This window comes from Perognathus longimembris, chromosome 9 (genome assembly GCF_023159225.1).
Source record: "Perognathus longimembris pacificus isolate PPM17 chromosome 9, ASM2315922v1, whole genome shotgun sequence".
NCBI lineage: Eukaryota > Metazoa > Chordata > Mammalia > Rodentia > Heteromyidae > Perognathus > Perognathus longimembris.
Genome location: NC_063169.1, coordinates 40,433,235 through 40,450,340, shown reverse-complemented (window position 1 = coordinate 40,450,340; position 17,106 = coordinate 40,433,235). Strand labels below are relative to the sequence as shown.

Sequence of the window (17,106 nt, the reverse complement as noted above, 5' to 3'; positions counted from 1 at the left end):
GTGTGGGTTAAATCACTAGTGAACAATCCTCATTCTTACAAACCAGGCTATACAGCAGCAAGGGGTTAATTCACTTTAGTGCTGTTTCCTGGCTGTGTGGTTGCAAAATGTGCACAGGAAACACACACACTGTGGTTTGACACGGGCACTCAGGTTGCCTCTGATGAATATGCATGATGGGCTGGTATTCTTGCCACTTGAGCCTAACTCCCTGCCCACATGCCCATTTCCTGCCTACCACTTGAAGATGTTCCTTGAGGAGGTTTGAAAAAAGTGAGTTGTTTCTCCAATTCTGGAGCCTTTTCAATCCTTTTTTCCCCCCTGAAAAGATGATTACAAATTGCACCTTGATTTATTTTTATGCACTCTGAGTCATTTGCTAGTCTTATTTTATAAATAATATTTTCTACATCTTACTTAAAAGCAGATGGGAAAGTTCATGGAAACTCACCCTCTGGGACAGAGGAAAAGTATGTGGGTCTGGATTGGTAAGATGAAGTCCTGATAAGCAGCCCTGCCATAGGAAATGAACCCATAGGAAATGAACAGATGGCAAATGGCCCTCACAAAGCAGCATTGAGAGCGAGGGTTTGTTTCAAGAGTGGTTGTTATTCTGCTCTTACTGTGAACTCTGTGTACCCCTAAGAATGCAGTAAACAAGTGGGAAACTCCTTCCTAGTATTCATAAAGCAAACCACTGGATCTGGAGGCTCTTTTTTAGTTGGGAGCTTACACCCATGTTCTTGCTAATTGCTGTTACATGTGGTCTTTGTGAGAGGAAGTGGGGGAGGGGAGAGGAGCCCTGAGTCTTGTGTAAGCCAAGAGGCAGAGAGAGCTCCAGAAACCCACGTGGTGAACAGCCTGTGCCGGGAAATGCCAGCATGTGTTGCTCCCCAATTTGGCATATAGACGCAACTCCTGTTTGACATACTTTATACAGCAGACAGAGAGTAGCAGGGGTGTTTTCTCTGTTCAAGCAGTAATGAATGAGGGAATGGGCAAATGGAGGTTGCTATGCAGTTGTTTTGCTGTTAATATGGGAGCAATGCCAGGCAGTACTTCGATGCTGAGATCCGTTTCATTATTTTGTGGAAGTCCTGTCTTTCCATAAAAGAAACTATACTACAAGGTGTTTTCTTTAAATGACAATAGTTAGGGAGAAAGAGTGTCTTGTATATGAGCTTATTTCTCTATGGCTGGAAATCCCTCTGAGACGTTACTTATGGAGTCTAGCTTGTCATAAATCACTGATTTCCTTCCTTCCTTCCTTCCTTCCTTCCTTCCTTCCTTCCTTCCTTCCTTCCTTCCTTCCTTTTCTTCCTTCCTCCCTTTCCCCTCCCTCCTCTTCCTCCTCCTCTCCTCTTCCTCCTCCTTCTTTCCTTCCTCCTTCCCCTCGAGCCCTCCCCTCCCTCTTCTTCCTTCTTCTTTTGGTGGTACCAAGGTTTTGAACTCAAGGCATTGCATTCATTAGACTAATTTTCTACTGCTGAATCATGCCTCCAGCCCCTTTTTTCTGGTTATTTTTGGGATGGGTTCTCAATTTCTGTCAGGCATACTTGGACTCGGACTTCAACTCACCTATTTTAGGTTTCTTGTAGTTTCTGGGAGCACGTGACGGGCTACTACATCCATCTTCTCTCTGTGAGACAGTCTTGAGGAATTCTCTGCTCTCACTTGCCTGGAACTGAGATCCTCCCAATCCCAGCCTCCCATGAAGCTTAGCACGTATCACTGTGCCTAGATACAGGCTGGGAGGGGCATTGGGGTGTTATGAATGTTTCTGCCTAGCCTGGCCTAGAATCAAGATCCACCCATTCTCAGCCTCCCACGGAGGTCCACAAGAGTGAGCCAGCCATAAGGCACCAATTTCTAATGAGCTGTCTATTTTGTTTTTCATGTTAACCATACTTGTGCCTATATAACATTCATACTTTGGAAGTTGCCCAGAACTAATTTTTTTTTTTTTTGGCATTTGGAGGCCATTATTTAATGTAATGGTTTGACTTCATCATTAAATACTGAAATAATGGGATCAAAGTGAGGTTAACAGTATTTGTCTTCTACTCCAAAGTAATGGGGGGGGGGGGAGGGAGAAGGAAAGGAGGAAGCAGGAGAAAGGGAAATACAAAGAAAGAAGGATTGGAAGGAAAGGTTACCCATGAGGGTCTTAACTAGGTGAGGTTATTGATTAAAACCATTTATCTGAGATAAAGTTTTTTTTAAGTTCTTATTTGGTTGATTCAACAAATGCCTTTCAACAGTGTATGCTTAGTAAGCAGATGAACAAAACAGCATTTGGCCCCTACTGAGTAATGGATACTTGCTTCTGTTGTCAAATGATTTTTGCATCTCATATTCTGTCTCTAGTGCCATTTAAAAAATTACAGTGCCTGTGACTTTTATGAACACAAATTTGTTTCATGACAAATGTCTTCCTATGTGCACTTACCTTTAGTATGTTTAGCTTTCCTGGGCGACACAAATTAATGCAAGATTTCAGAAGCATGCTTTGAACTCACTGCACCTCCTGACTATACCATTCCCTCACGAACTTCAATTGCTTGTGCTCTTATCTATCTCCTCAGCCCATGGGTGTCTCACGGACAGAGCCTGGGTCTCTGAAGCAATGACAACAGAGTCAGAACTTAGTATCTGTAGGAAGAAATCAATGTTGCCCAAAATATCTTTGTTTACATATACTGATGTTTTTAGACTTCTTTTTTTTATGGAATTGGATTCTAAGATTAGGCTGGTTGGCTGAAGTCTATATATATTTTCATTTTCATAATTTTTGTTTCCTTTCGAAAAAAAGCTGAAAAATTTCTTCCTCCCATGTTCTTACTAGTAATAGGTTTTTTTTTAACTTTTTGCCAATTTAATAGCTGTAACTATTTTTTTAATTTTTGTTTTTCTAGCTGTTAATAAGCTTCAGTAACTTCCTGTCTTTGTCATTCTGTGAATTAACTTTTATATACTTAACCCACTTTAACACAAATTTGTGTGTATGTGCATATTTGTATGTATATCCATATATATGTATATATATCCACATGTATATATCCAAAAAGTATATAGTTCTTTTTATTTAAAAACCCCAATTCTAGGCAATTCCAGGCCTGTAACTTATTAGAAATACTTAGACATATATAAATGAAAATAAATGCATAAATATCTCAATAAAGCATTGTTTTAAAAACAAAGTTTGATAAAAGAAAGTAGTCTAGCTGGCTATGGTAATTCCGCATTTTGTTACTTTTTGTTACTTTTCAAGTGATAAACCTGGATTTTACTTGAAACCATCACTAAGTCTCAAAGTGGATGAGGATTATAGCTGAAGCACAGGAGGATTGCTGGACAGTCCAGAGTGATTAATATCTGGTGAAATGGTATTGAAATAATACTCATGGTAGAGTTACATTATCTGTCCTGGAGACCTTAATGTTCTGGACACATACTAGGAGCTGGGAAGAACTCGTTCAAAGCTGGAGATTTGTCAGCTAAGGAAGGGCAAAGGAACTGAGATATTAGACAGAATGATAGAAATGATGGGTGAGAGGAGCCCAGTGAGGTAGGGGAAAAGGTGAAGAAAGGAGGAAACGAACACAGAAAGAAGGTAAGGCCTAGATTTGTGAACACAAAGTCCTAATGGGGTATGTGGAGAGTAAGAAGAGGAAAGGAATATGAGGGGAAGAAAAATGCTTTTCAACAGGGGTCAGAGTCAAGCAGTCCCAGGTGATAAGAGGGTAGCTGAGGTTGCAGGTGGGAGATATTTCCTTTGAGAGCTCAAGAAAGGTAAGGGGGCTCTTGGGCATTGCGTCGTCACTCAAGTTTCAGGTAAAGAGTAACTGTTTTCTGGTCAGGTGTCACAGTTTTCAGTGACAGGATATACAAGGAAACTCTAGGACAAATTGACAAAATGAGGTGGAAGAAGAAAAAGAAATTAAATGTGTAGGATTGTAGAAGAAAAAGGTTCATATGACATGGTAATGTCGACTGGCATTTCAAGTTGAAAAGAGGAGATTTCAATGGGAAGTGAACATAGGATGTGGAGAATGTTTGTATAATTCTCTATTGTTTTAAAACAGTATATAAAAATGAAGGTTTCAAGAAATTCAAATCCATGTTTCAGGCAAAAACTGGAAGATCATATTAGGACTTTCTGAACTTCCCAAAGACCTCACATGTAAAAGGGGCTGGGTTTTAGACGGCAAAATGTAGGAGCTTGCCAGGTCCAATTCTGGCTAGGCATTTTTAGAATACCTGGGAGTGGATTTTGGCCTCCTAGGGATTTTGCTTTCATACAATCACCAGGACTGACCCAATAAAGCTCTTTCAGTTTTCCTACAAAAACATATTTCATGCATTGTAGCCTGCATGGCGGTAGAAATACCTGAATTTTATCTATGGTACTCGATTCCTAATGGACTTTACCTTCCACATAAAGAAGAGTTCTGTGCCTTGTCTTGAGAAGATGAAATAAAAAGACCTTTGTTTGAGTAGTTATATTCCATGGTTAAACATCAGGTAGTTTATTGGTGTATTTACTTGGACCTGAGACCTCCTTACAGAAAGCTGCAGGGAGCAGCTGGAACACATGCAAACTTGCATACATAAAATGCTGTGGTACCCCAAAAGCACATCTCAACACTACCCAATTAGCACAGTGCTGTGGGCACAATGCAGAGAGCAACAATGCGGTGGCAAGCTTAGCAGGGAGGCCTCCCAGGCATTGCATAAATGCACAAGACAGAGAAAGAATTCACACCAGGCAGGCAAATTATTTATGGTATTGCAAGGGTGAAAAGGAGATTTCTTCAAATCTCCTGGTGTCAGTTACTCTGTCCTTGTGTTTGGACATATGGAGTTACCATTCCCATTAAACGACCAAGATGTATCAGAAGACTTGGAATGCCTTGCAAACATATGAGAAAGGCTGATGCATCCTCCAATTATGCCTTCTGCACAAGTACCATCTCACAACCATGTCTGGAAAAGGAAGGAGATTTGGAAAGCTGCTTAAGGAATTCTCAGTATTGTATTTATCCTTTGTTTTGTATAAACTATATTCACCATGCCATGAGCAGTTTCCTCTCAGCTCACGAGATAAAGGTCTGGAAGAAGGACTTGTAGCTGACTTGATCCCTAATGGAACTCTTACTCATGAAGGGCTTGGTTTGGTTTAGAGCAAAAACCCTTCTTGAGCCCATGCTATGCTTTGTAGCTAAACTTCAAACATTTTTCTCTTTCATTATTCCTTTGGCAGAAATTATATACCATCCTCTTGTTCATAATATCATAAGCTCAAAGGGATGTTTTGTGCTTTTGTTCTATTATCTCACCGAGGCAAATTAACAATAAAATGAACAGCTAAAATCTAGTCAGAGGAAGCAGGTATGGGAAGGTGTCCATCCTTGAGTTATAAACAGCAGCACCTTCATTTTCTTTTAGAAATCATATGGTGTCATGATTTTTTTTGAAGTGGAAGAAACAGTTGAGAGTAGAAAAGGGTGTGTGTGGGGGTGTGATGTGGTTGCTTAGCAACAGGGAAGCTTCTGGCTGATGTTCTGAATTGAACAGAGGAAAATAGGACAGCAGGGAATAACTGAATGGGGAAAAATGAAAGAGAGGAAAGCAGATGTGATGAGAGAAGTTAAAAGGAAATGGAAAATAAAACAGTAGAGAAAAGCATGAAAATGGATGTGCTAGGTACTTAAAACCAACATCTATGAGGTTTAGGACTATGAATATGAAATAATGGGGAGAGAAAAGTAATTGAAATAAAGGTTAAAAATAGTCTGAAGGGTATGAAACCATCTACAATGGACATTGCTGGACAAACAGTTGGATAAAATGCTCCAGTGTCATTAACTCATCACTTGAAGCTAGGCTCTTTCATGGTGTCTGAGGCCACACCTAGGTGGACCTGAGGACAAGTGACCAGGACAAACACCAGCATACTCACAGGATAAAGTAGAAAGTAGAGTATACCCAAGAATATTTTTATAACATTTTTAGAATAGCTGTGACCCTTTAGAGTGACCCCAAATAACTGTGAGAAATTTAATACTATCAAGCCTGACCCCAAAGAGAAGGCCTCGGAGAATTGCATGCATTTTAGGCCAAAAATGTTTTAATTCCATCTTTGTTTCCTCCAAACAATTTATTACCATGTCAAAGCACAGTACATTTTTCTTAAGGAGAGCTATGCCTGGCATTTTCCCAGTGCCCTTTCCATGTTAGTTACATGACACCTTGTAGGCATGGCTCTGCTTATTTATCTTATACGAGAGGTACAGCTCTTTTCTATATTTGTCTTTTAAAAGGGCAGCCAAGCTCTCTGGCCCATCCTCCAAGTGTTTTTTGATCATTCACACATCAATAAAAAAATTCTGAGCATGTGTTCAACACAACAACATATTGAGTCATAAATCATATATGTGAAATACCCAAAGAACTGTGGGTTATTAGAATTTTATATATATGTAAAGAATGAAATGAAATTTGACTGGCTCAGGATCCCTCATGGGCTCAAGATTGCAAGGAAGGCAGAGCTGAAACTGGGAAGACCTCTGTCACAGACATTTCTGTAAAGCTCTGTCCATCAAAGCAAGCTGCAAGGCCAGCGCTAGGCAAAACTGTATGGAGCTATATCCTTCCTCCTTATGAAAGGAAGGCCCAGTTTTATTCAGGTATCCAGTCTAGAATATATCTCAGAGGTAAATCTGCTCTTGATTGTGCCATTGTGTTAATTTCTTACCACTTGCTGCTAGAACTGCTTAGATCAATTTTGAAAGCCCAATTTGTGCATGCCATTTCCATGGGACTATTACTGATGCTGAGATGGCAGGTTATAAAGAGAGGACAAAGATCCCATGAGTTCAGATGGATGATTTTTCTCCAATTGGCCAAAATAGGGAAGTATGCTCCGGTGGTCACCTCAACAATTGCTTGGTGTTTCCAAGCCAACAGAGAGGACAAAACAAAAGAAATGAGGCAAAACAAGGCCAATGTCTACATGTACTGTTACCAGAGACCACCATTCCTCTACAGTTCTTATTATGCTATCTCTTTAGGCCAGTTTCATGTGGATTCAATTATTATTATTGTTTTTTGGTCAGTTATGGGGCTTGAACGCAGGACCTCAGCCCTGTCCCTTGGCTTCTTTTGCTCAAGTCTAGAACTCTACCACTTTGAGCCACAGAGCCACTTCCAGTTTTTAGGTGACTAATTGGAGATAAGAGTCTCATGGACTTTCTTGCTTGGGTTGGCTTTGTACCATGATCCTCAGATCTCATCCTCCTGAGTAGCTAGGATTGCAGGCATGAGCCACTAATATCCAGCTAGGTTAGTTATTTATATCTAAAATAATTTCTCTGTTTGGTGGCATCGTAGCTGTCTTGTCTGAGTGGGGTCTCATCTCCTGAATGATACTGAGAATGGTTTTACCAGGCAAGTCATTTTTCCCCATACCCCATGTAAATATTAAATTTGCCTAGCATCATTTGTGTAGGGAATATCTTTTCTTCAATGTATTTTTGGCATGTTTGTGGAAAATCAGTTGGCTGCAGATATATGGGTTTATTTCTAGAACCCCTATTTTATTCCATGACTATATTTGTACCAACATCATGCTATTTTTGTTACTATAGCCCTGTTGTATATGTTGTATATTTGAAGTCAGATATTATAACATTTCTTGCATAGCACACTTTTTTGTTCAAGATTTCTAAACCAATTTTTTAACAGTATTGGAAATTGAACTCACCTGAGCCATACTTGCACCCCCCTTCTGTGCCAGTTATTTTTAACATAGGGTCTTGCTTTATTCCCAGGTCAGCCTGGGCTATGACTCCCCTGCTTGTGCACCATCATGTTGTTGGGAATGACAGGTGTGACCTATGTGTGCACCAATGAACTCAGCCTTTGTGCTCCCATCAGAGCTGAAATAACAGGCACTTGCCACCAAGCCCAACCAATAAGCCGAGATGGAGTTTCCTGAACTTTTACTATGCTCATGCTTGCTTTGAACTGTCATCCCCTAATCTTTGCTTCCCAAGTAGTTAAAATGACAGGTTTGAGCTACCACTCCTGGCTCCAACCATTATTACCAGGAAATAAAATCAACATGACTGCTTAGACTCATTGATTCATTCACATGCTAGGATACAGACGTGGTCAGCCTTTTCTAGAGCATAAAGGTACATGGAGAAACAAGTTCTGTTCATAAGAAAAAAGAATGGCTCTAGGACTGACAACTAAAGGAATGGACTGACTATGGGCCTAGTTTTCTGAAACTAACCATCTACATCTCCAACATCCTTTCACCAATTCTCTAGCATTGTTCTTTCTACTTCCATTTCAATATTACCAAGCCATTTGGACTGTCTATTGCCCTATCTCTTTCCAGGAAAAGGCCAAGATAATACATTACTCAGAGTCATACACACAAAGAATTTTCTTTCTCTACCTTTACATTGGACTTCATAGAATAAGGTAGGACTGTGGCTCTGTTCCAAACTTACTTTATCATGATGCCAATTTACTACACTAAGCTACATTAAAAACTGTGCTAGCCTTTCTTTGTCTTAACTGGTTATTAGAGAAGTGTTTGTGCAGTGTTAGTAGCTGAGGAGGGACAATAAGTCTTGACTAGGGAAACTGGGAAGATGAGCCTGTAGCCTGTGAAACTTAAGCTTTCAGGACTTGCTCAGATGCACTCACTCATATACTATTTCCACTTGGATGTGTCTGACTTTATAGTTGGGCAGATCAGATAACATCCAGTTCATGATGAGCAGCTTATATTTCACAGTCACCGGTTTCTCTCAGGTTCCACTGGCAAGCCAAGTGCTATTCCTCCAGAGAAGAATGGCTACTCATGGAAGAAAGACTAACTGTGCTGTGAATACTAGCATGTTTGCTGTGAACCTTGTACCCCTATATTACACTAGAGTTTGAAAACAATTCATATGCAAAAGTGTAAAAGACCCCATATAGCATATGCAGTACTGAGAAAAAAAGAGCAACACTGAAAGTATCATAGTACTTGACTTCAGATTGAACTACAGAACCATACTAATGAAAATAGCCTGCTACTAGCATTGGAGCAGACCAAAAAAGAGAAGAAATAAAGCCACATAACTGTAGCTATTTGATCTTTGACAGAGCCGCCAAAAGTTTATCCTGGAGGACAGAAAACTGCTTCAACAAACTGTGCTGGGAGAGGTGGTTATCTGCATGCAGAAGGATAAAACTAAAACCTTATCTCATACCTGTACTCCAAGTGTATCTCTTCTCTAGATTCAAATAATAGACTCTGAAGGTGAGATAGTGGGATCACAGTTCAAGGTCAGTTCAGCCAAACACATCATAAGACTCTATGTCAGAAAACAAACCAGAGCAAAGCCCAGCAGCACAATTCTATAATCCTTGCTACATGGAAGGCAGATTGGGGCATTGCAGTTTGACATTGTCCAGGGCAGAAACCTTGGAAAAATTCAGACTCAACCAGTGGCTGAGTGAAGTGGCAAATGCCTATCATCCCGCTATGAGAGAGGCACAGCCTGTCATCTCTGACGTGCAGGAAAGTACAAGTGGGAGGATCACAGTTTAGGCTGGCCCAAGCATAATAGAAGACTCTTTTACAGCAAGACAAAAAGTATTGGTATGGATGCTCAAGTGATAGAACACTTTCACAGAAAGTACACTCACAAGGAAAGGGCTAAGACCAGTGGACCACATGTCTATCTGTCCTAGGTTCACAGGAGGTGGAGGTAGGAAAATCATGGACTAAAGCTGGTCTAGGCAAAAGCATGAGTCCCTGTCTGAAAAACAAACGAAAGCAATGAGAGTTAGCATTTATAGTTAATAAGCATATGGTAAGCCTATTAATCAGGTTCAAACCCCAAAACTAAAAAGAATAAGAAGTAGACGGAGAAGGTTGAGAAGGAGGAGGAGGAGGAGGAAGAGGAGGATCCATAGGCTTTGACCTAGAAGTTAACTTTGCCAATCAGAGAAAAGAGAGTACATCAGTAATAGATGGTAATAAGGCCCAGTTTCTAAGGCTTGAATTGCCAGCCACATCTCCAGTGGCATCCAAGGTGTAGTACCAATCACATTGACTGTCAAGATGTGGTATCTGATGCCACACAGCCTCAGAACCAGGGTTCACACAGACCTGTTTTGTGTTACTTTTTCATCACCATGACCAAAAGGCCTGAGAGAAGGACTTGGAGACGGAATGTTTTCTGTGGGCTCATGTTTTCAGAGGTTGTCAGTCAGTCCTTTATGACAGGACAGACTTAGTGGAGAAGGATATTTCACCTTACAGTAGCCAGAAAGTTGAGCAAAGGAGGAATACTGTGCCCATGTTGTATGAGATAACCTCCTTTTTCTGACCTTTATCCTGATCATGACTGCTTTCAACTGGCATACTAGGGTGAATGGCTGGACCTAACCTAACAGCCCAGGAATGAGTTTTTGCCTAAAACTCTGGTTTCAGGGCTTTCTCCTTACTCATCCTTGTTTTAGAGAAACAAACTTACTTTTACAGAGATTAAAAATTTTTTTAACCATTGTACTAACATTGCTTATGAACTGTATATAGTGATAATTCACTGTTTTCCCAGCCAGCCTAGAGAGTTTGCTTTTCTTTCACCCATCTCAACAGCTGGGGTCCCAGGAATCCTTCCTTTAGACTCATTCATCATTTGGTAGATCAGTCCTAATCTTGAGTGAGAATTTAAATAGCGAAATTTCACATGGCTTACCATGTGCTGGGTGTGGTTGCGCATACTGAGGACACAGCTTGGACAAAGCCTGCATGTTAGTGGTGTTTCTTTTCTAATGATTTCTGTCCTTGCATGCCAGTGAGTCCCAGATGCTCTCTCCTTTTGGTGTGTCTAGGTTTTGTATCATTTCCTCCCTACTGGTCTAGCTTTTTGCCATCTGTACCCTGAGTCTGAAAGTGTAGTAGCAAATCTAAACAGATCTATTAAAGAACTTGGGCAGACATCAGATTTGATGCTTTCATGTAACTGGTGTTCCTGGAAGAAAATTCAATGTTTCAAAGTAATCAGTGGGGGAAGAGTCTCTTCTTGGTAGGGGAGATTGTAAGATGGTGTGTGTGTGTGTGTGTGTGTGTGTGTGTGTGTGTGTGTGTGTGTGTGAACTAAGGACTTAGCATATTGCGAGGTAAATACTCCTTTCCTTAACCCCAGGCTGTTCTTTCCAGTCCCAACGCTTAGCTCTGAACACTGTCCTTGGAGATGATCTTAGTGAGGGTATTACCTGCAGGCCTTGGAGGACAAAGACCAATGCCCTGTTTCCATTGCTTTCTCTCATACAGGAGAGCTTGCTTCTTCTTCCTATGCCATTTAGTTCAACAAAGACACACTTAATGCCCAAATTAAGTTTTACTAAATGTTATAAAATTAAAGAATGACAATAAGTACTCAAACAGGAGCATAAAGCTAAATAATCTAACATATGTTTTACAGCTTAATCCTCTTCAGTTTTTAACCCATTACAAGGGCTCTTTCCTTTCTCCTGATGCATATTTCTGTAAGTCCAGACTCTCAATATGAAGGCTTACCATAATTCACCAAGAAAGGGATGGAGTTGCTATTCACCTCAGCTCTCTCCAGATAGTCAATTCCTAAAGTAACCACAGCTTCAAGGAGGAGCAAAAGATATCTATAGGGGGGTAGACTAAGCCCACCAGACCCACCTTGAGTGATTGATCACCAGGTCTCTTCAAGCACAAGTGAAAGAAACACTATCTCAAACTTACTTAAGAAAAATATGTAAGTCTTTGGCTAAATATCTGAAAAGATAGATCTGGTCTGCTTTAGACATGTTTCGACAAAGAGTCGAATGACACCATGTATCCTTTTGCATTTTACAGAACTTTTTGCCATGTCTTTTACCCCTTCTGTCTTTGTCTCTTTTATGCCAACATTCCCTCTTTTTCATTTTTTTTCACTTTTTTCCTTTGTTTCCCTTTCTAATGAGGCATTTTTCTTGGAAAATACTTTGTATTTTGGCAAAACATTCACCAGCAGATTGTATCTATGGTAAAGTACAGCAATCTCAATGTAAAGACCAAGATGTAACTAACTCCTCCCTAAGAGTTCTAAACAACTTCCAATGGTAACTATGATTGGCCTCTCTCGGCTTCTTGAACCAATCCCGGCACCAATGGACATTCAGTAATAAATGGCTGCCCCAGATATGCCCATTCTTGTGGAAGGGGAATTGGTATCTTGGCACTGACAGTGCCACTAGGGAACAGAGAAGTGTTTCATTAAGGAAAAGAGCTTCAAGACATTCAAAAAGCTTCAAGGCATTCATTCTTTTGAGTACAAAGGAACAGAAGAGTATTATAGCTAGACACGATACTTGTATACTCAAAAATCATTGGATTTATACTCAAAATGGTAAAAAATAAGATAGATTGTTTAAAATGTTACTCTAGTAACATTTTTTAAATGTCTATGCTTAATTCTGAAATTAGAACCTCCATCTTCTAAGTATGTGGACCCTTAGTGTCCAGAGACCTTGGTGTGACCTGTGGCTTTACCTCCCACCTCCCAATCATTCCCCTTGTTCTAGAGAACACCAGGCTGCACTGGCCTTCAAGGATCACCCAATGGCCCACTTTGGAAATGGGTTGTCTTTTTTCTTTCTTTCTTTTTTTTTTTTTTTTTTTTGGTAGGTAATGGAGCTTGATTTCAGGGCCTAGGCACTGTCCCTGAGTTCTTTTGCTCATGTCTAGCTCTAACCACTTTGAACCACAGTGCCACTTCTGGTTTTCTGGTGGTTGATTGGAGATAATAGGGACATTTCAGCCCAAGCTGGCTTTGAACTGTGATCCTCAGATCTCAGCTTCCTGAGCACCTAGGATTACTGATGTGAGCCTGGACATGGGTTGTCTTAATGTTTCTTCTTTACTCAGACACATCCCATGCATTCTCCATTTCCACTTTCCACCATTTTCAGAACACTTAGCTTTGGTTACCTATATTCTTTTTTTCTTTTTTTTTGCCAGTCCTGGGGCTTGGACACAGCCTGAGCACTGTCCCTGACTTCTTTTTGCTCAAGGCTAGCACTCTATCTCTTGAGCCACAGTGCCATCTCTGGCTTTTTCTGTATATATGGTGCTGAGGAATTGAACCAAGTATTTCATGCATGCTAGGCAAGCACTCTACTGCTAAGCCACATTCCCAGCCCTAGCTCTATATTCTTTAAGAAACCTCTTTGTTGTTTTTCATCCTATGCATTTCTCTCCCTCCACCCCCCTTATTTCTCTGGCATTTGCCAGAAATTGTCTTCAAATCTTTGTTTATTTCCTTTCTGTTTCTCCCATTTGTCCCTCTCATTTCCTCACCATCATCAATCTCCCTCTCTCTGTATTCCATTTGTGACCCCCAAGAAAAGTGACAATCCTGGGAGAAAAGGATGGGTTTATACTGGTGTCCAGAGGAAGAAGGCCTTTGGCTTTGCCATGTCAGACTGAACTTGAAAGACCATCCTCCAAAATTTCCTCCTACCTCACTGTTGTCAGTCATCTGCTATGCCTCTATTTACCTTCATGAATAATAAGAGTATTATTATACTGTATTTTAAGGTTTATTTGTACTACAACTGTATTTTTAAATTGTTTCATTATGAATGAGACTATTATTGCAAAAATTATTTTTATTGGGCTGATCCAATAAAAGGAACTCTATTTAATGCATTATTTCTGTAGGTAGGAGACAGAATGTCTGAATTGGGTGTGGTAGCAGAAGTCCATAATCTTAGTATTTGAGAGGCTGACTTAGGAGATTGCAAATTTGAAGCCAGCCTTGGCAGCATAGTGAAATCCTGTCTCAACAGCAAAAACAATAATGATAATATAATAATAATGTCTATAAATTCCAAGAAGTGGGTTTTTCATTTATTAATTGACTTTCTTTATATAACTTGTTTTAAGTATGTTTATGTCTTTTTCTTTCTTTTTGCTGATACTGGAGTTTTCACTCAGTGCTTCATGCTTACTTGATTTTTTTGTTAGGTTGGTGCTCTACTACTTGGATCTATGCCTCTAGCCTGGCTTTTGCTGGTTATTTTTGGAGATGGGGGTCTCAAAAGGACTTTTCCCTCTGGGCTTGTTTCAAGACCTAGATCCTCCAGATCTCAGCCTCCTAAATAGCTAGGATTATAGGATTGAGCCATTGGAGCTGTAAATATAGTTATGCCTTTTTAAGAGCTATATTATAATTGTCCCAATAGCCCATCTCTTATCTTGTTTTAGTCTCATTCCCTCCCTCCCTCTCTCCCTCCCTCCCTCCCTCCCTCCCTCCTTTCCTTCCTTCCTTCCTTCCTTCCTTCCTTCCTTCCTTCCTTCCTTCCTTCCTTCCTTCCTTTCCTTCCTTGCTTTCCTTCCCATCCTTTCCTCCTCTTTCTTCTTTCTTTCCTTTCTTCTCTCTCTCTCTCTCTCTCTTTCTCTCTCTTTTACCCAGTGCTGAGGATTGGACTCTAGGTCCAATGATTTCTCAGCATATAGTACATCATTGAGCTACATTGCCCAATCTGTCTTTCTGTTATAATCTCAAAAACTAAAGGAAAATTACAGATCAAATTAAATTTCCCCTTCAGTAGAAAAGATGAAATGTTCTTTGTTATTTCTTTTTTTTAAATGCCTTTCACACAAAAAATACAATATTGAAAATAATTAACATGGTAACAGTCGCTATTGTCAGAGTTACTTCTTGTTTTCAAGGATGCAAGAGAACAATATTTTAAATTCCATTAACATTCAGCTTAAAGGAAATGAGGACTGCACACCCATAATGCCCAGTTCTGTGGCATTGTGTGGTTGCAGGTTGCTATTATTACTGTCATATGGGAGGTGGTGGCATAGAGAAAAACATGGTGAGAAGTTGGACAGCCCTGCTGGGAAGAACTGTGAAGAAAGAAACAATGCTGGACTGTCATTTCCTTAGGAGATTTCTATGATGCTCTGAAGTATCTATAAGCTTTAGCCTGCCTACTTGATAAGCCACAATAATGAAAAACAATATAATAGAGAGCCAAAGTTCTGTAAAAATGAAGGGTGGGATTTTTTTTTAAAGATGGGACCTTGAAAACAATATCACAGCAGAAAGGGTTTTATGTTTTGATTTTTAATCATTGCTTTTGTTTTTAATAGGCTGCCCCAGAAAAGGGTGTGAGTTTGTTTCAGTTTAGTTTCCACTTCCTGTGTAAGTCATTTGGGATGAATGTGTAGTACAGATATGGAGTCATTTGGAAAAGACAAACAAAAAGAAAATGTTATTATGAAAAATTAAACATGAATTTTCCACATACTGTTTTGAAAGGAAAGTCAGTTCAGAAAGATGAAAAGGCAATTCAATAAAGTAGGTGGCTTTGGTTCCTGCATCTAATCTTCCTCCAAAAAAGAGCTCAGCCTTGAGAAAGATCTCCTGACACAGGAGGCCATGTCCTTAAACAAATGCCTTCTCACTGTACAAGCTGACATTCCCTGAGAAATAGCTGATGAAGCTCCAGGTGTTTGCAGACTTGATCATGTTCGTGAATCCTGCTGTTTAGTTAACTGCTATATGCTTTGCAAAACTCGGTAGCTTTGGAAAACATCCCACATACATGTGCCACTTGATTCTTATTTCACTATGGAAAAACAGACAAATATTGATCTGTCACAACATACTGACCCAAATTCATGATTGCTGTCAAACCACACCACATGATGTTGAGCTGATTTACACCATGACTGCTGGCGCTGGGAAAAGAAAAAGAAGATGTGTGGCAGTCTACTGTACTGCACTCCTTCTCAATCTCCTTGCAGTTTAGCCAGTAGAAGACAAAAGTGTTTTCATAGACAGATGTTTATTGTTCATATCATTTCATATAAACATTTAAAGAGGAAAAAGAAAGCTACCAGTCTGGCCTGAATAAGATTAGATTCTCCGGGCTGGGGATATGGCCTAGTGGCAAGAGTGCCTGCCTTATATACATGAGGCCCTGGGTTCGATTCCCCAGCACCACATATAGAAAATGGCCAGAAGTGGCGCTGTGGCTCAAGTGGCAGAGTGCTAGCCTTGAGCAAAAAGAAGCCAGGGACAGTGCTTAGGCCCTGAGTCCAAGCCCCAGGACTGGCCAAAAAAAACAAAACAAAAAAACAAGTAAAGATTAGATTCTCCCTTTCCCCCAAGGAAAAGCAGCCTGAAGAAATTGCAACCATCTTAAGTGGATCAAACACAAAACATTATATTAAAAAATGTAGTTGCCAGAGTTTTAGAGCCATAATTAGTATAAGAGCCCTCAAAATAATCTTGTCTGGGACTGAGCAAGGTGGTATGTGTATAATCCCAGTTACTAAGGAGGCAGAGATGAGAGAATCAATACCGAAGACCAATTCAGGCAAAATCTCAAGAGCAGATCTGAAAAACGAAGTGAAAAAGCAAAAGAACTGAGGGTGAAGTTCACATGATATGAGGCCCCAAGTTCAGTCCCCAGTGTCAGAAAAATTTTATCTGGAATCTTAGATGTGATTTGGGATCAATTGTCGGGCCCTTAGGAATAACTATATTTTATCTAAGTAGCAGCACTTCATGATTCCAACTTCTTTCACGTTTATGCACCTAAAAACTGGGACTCTTTCAAAATCAAACCTTGTCTCCCTGTTTGGTTTGTTCTAGTGTCCTTGAATTCACGTGACTATTATTACTCATTCTGAAACTTTTAAGAAAAACGTAAACAATCACAGCCAAGCTCTAAACACATTTCTATCTTGGAGCTGTGAATTTTAAAAATAACATTTTAGTACTAAGTACTTCTTATTCAATAATAAGACTTTCGAGCAAGCTGAAAGTGTGTATGTGAGAGAGACACACACATATGCACACACCAATTTCTATTATGTTTTGAACTCTTAGGATATAAATTGATTGAAACTTCTCTTAATTGTACTTGAAGCACAAACTAAGGAAATGTGAATAACAAAGCATTCACAGACACACAAATGTCCTGGGTAGTACTTTGGTGCCAAATCACTTTTTTCTTTTATCCATGGTGATGTATTTTGTATTTAAAACATTGTTA

General features: G+C 39.9%; 1 protein-coding gene across 1 annotated transcript in view; it reads left to right on the top strand.

Moving 5' to 3' along the window:
- The first annotated feature begins 222 nt into the window (after positions 1-222).
- The window catches only part of Cep85l (centrosomal protein 85 like), a 133,464-nt gene continuing 116,580 nt past the window's right edge, over positions 223-17,106 (top strand). The window contains exon 1 of the mRNA XM_048353984.1: positions 223-273. The gene's annotated coding sequence lies outside the window, so the exon portion shown is untranslated. The remainder of the gene's footprint in view (positions 274-17,106) is intronic.